A 2,684-nucleotide genomic window follows, 5' to 3' on the forward strand; every position below is an offset into this window, starting at 1 on the left:
AGCATGCCAACAGAGCAAAGATCCACACTAAGGGCATTTAATTACCTGCAGGACAGAACAAGGAGGGAACAAAGGCAGGCATACAAACATATTAGGCCATTCATATACAATGTCAAGTACTTTTGTCAAAAAATAGCAGTGGCTAAGAACTGAAAAGTTTTGTATAAAGGCTCCTTGAAGAAACTCAAGAATGGGAAGGAACAACGTAAGAATGAAGAACACCTGACTTAAGAGGCCATCCCCAGTTTGCAGAGAAATTCAAATGAGCAGAACTTCTGGACTAAATCAGCCTAGAAAAGCCATATTTCTATGCCAGCAAAGACCCTGCAAGTCCAGCATAGCATCCTGTTTCATAGCTTGCCTCCCACCGTTACATGTCCACTCTTGTCCAATTTCACATTTCCCAAACCCTACAACCAACAAGACTTATTATATTGTGAATAAACAAGGCAACGATATTTTAGCCACCTCTTCTCTCTCATTTACCACATCTGATTATCAGCCAAAAAAAAAAAACACCAAAAGAGTGTAGTGTTCCTTAGAAATCACAACAGCCAACCATCAGGTGAGACTATCATCTGAACACCCAATTACGTTAGCAATAGAAAAGGGGCAATCACTTAAAGTTGTTTTTTCCAGGAGAAATTTGAGTTTTCCATACTCTTAATGGAGTTCCATATTTAATGCACTAACCTAAATAACTTAAACCCTACAAAATTAGCTACAGTTGCAAGAAAACATTCAAATTGCAGAGTGATTGTCAGAACCCTGCTCCGGACAGGCTGCCTAGCAAAGGACCAGTCAGTCTCTGAGAAATGATGTAATTCCCTTCATTTACATACCACAGGTCCTATGCTGTCCCATTTCGATATTTCTATAGTTCTCTTTTTAAAAAAAAAAAAAAAAAAAATTTAAACACCCATCTTGTCCTATGTAACCCAATAGTTTTAAATTCTCTTTAAAAGCATCCACAAGCAGAACAAGCCAAAATTTTCAAATAAGTCCTCTTTTGAATGAGGAAATGCTGATTCATTGAAACAAGAACATTTCACAGAAACACAGCAACAAATAATTCCGCTGAGGTCAGGCAGAAGTTTTGACAAACCCTGCCTGATTCTCTACCGGTTCATCTGTCAGGTTGCTGCAAAGCAAGGTCTTCCACCATTAGCAATTTCAGGGCCACGCAGCCGTACTGCACAGCAAAACCATGAGGCTCCTGTGCCCCAGGATCCCCAAAGCCCTGGGCTTCAACTTCAATTTGCTTTCAAAAAACTGTTAGCGTGCACACGCAGGCATTTCCCCATGGGTAGGAAGTACCAAGAATTCATGTTTCCTCACAGAAAGCAGAGTTCATCCAAAGTGGAAGTTCGGATCGCTTTCCTAACACAGCTGGTGGTGAACACAGAAATGTCATTAGACCTACAGATAGCAAGAAAAGCCATACAAACTGAAAATCGGATTTTCTTGCAGTGGGCTCCTAAGCAGGATTTTTAGGGTAGCCATAGGATCTCTCCAATACAACGCACAGAGAAAAGGCACAGCTGTTCGTAGCTCTCTGAAGATGAACGTCCCTACTGCAGATGGCAGAAGCCAAGCAGCCCTCACGGTTGTACTCCAGTCCTATTTTATATGTATGATGAGAACAAAATTGATAAAATTCCCACAGCGAGAGCGCAGGCCTTGAACGCAAGGTGAGTCAGGACGATGGGAGGACTTTGCACGGCAAGCCTGCTCCCAGTCCATGCCCAGCGAGGGCTAACGCGGCCGTACTTTCACCAGGACCGACTCAAAGCCCAGGTGTAAACACAGCAGCCCAAACTCACCGCAGCCCAAGTCCAGTTTCTGCAGCAGACGTGTCCAGTAAGCCAACGTCCTCTGCCACACGTCTTGAGTTCACCAGGGCAGTAGAAGCTGAACTCGCATCCCCAGATGTTGGAACAATCAGTTGAGATTTTTTTGGACCCCATCATCTGTTTTAGTGCATAAATCGGGGCTCCCCTAGAATCCACTGGCCAGCCTGCAGCTGAGCTAGTGTGTATGTATATGTCCATCATGTATGTATTTAATCCACATTCCTTTTACTCCAGAAGTAGCACCAGGAAAGCTAGCATGCATGCCCAGAAGACACCTCATGTTTTAAGCATCTTTAACCTCACTCACTCTCATGTTAAGTAACAATTGCTTCACTCCCAGGCTTAATAGCAAGAGGCAGCACTGTGACTGCATTTGATCATCAATATTTCACACTAATTCTTGTAGTAGGATGATTAAGCTATCAGATTTTGATACCTATCCTCTGGCTTGCCACATGAGCTTAGCGTAGGTACCGTTTTGCCTGTTTTTGGAGACAGCGTCTATAAGGGGACAACAACCACTGCCCTTAGGAACAGCTCACAAGCATGGGAAGGAGAGGAAGCAGGCACCTGCAGCAAAGTGCCTCGGCACAAGGGCAGGTGGATCATGCTGACTCTGCAGCTCAGAGGTAAACACGGGAAACCAGGACAGACCCACCACTACTTGCGCCCAAGGCCAGCTCTAGATAAACGTGCCAGCTGGGCTAAATAAGCTGAATTGCTGGAGACATCCATGAGGATGTAGTTTCCAGACTTTTCTGCTAAGTTCTGCAAGCGAGAGGACTGCTAACTCAAAAAGCAGCTTCAAGTTTGGATAGACTAAACATGCAG

This window comes from Fulmarus glacialis, unplaced genomic scaffold (assembly GCF_000690835.1).
Source record: "Fulmarus glacialis isolate BGI_N327 unplaced genomic scaffold, ASM69083v1 scaffold806, whole genome shotgun sequence".
Classification (NCBI taxonomy): domain Eukaryota; kingdom Metazoa; phylum Chordata; class Aves; order Procellariiformes; family Procellariidae; genus Fulmarus; species Fulmarus glacialis.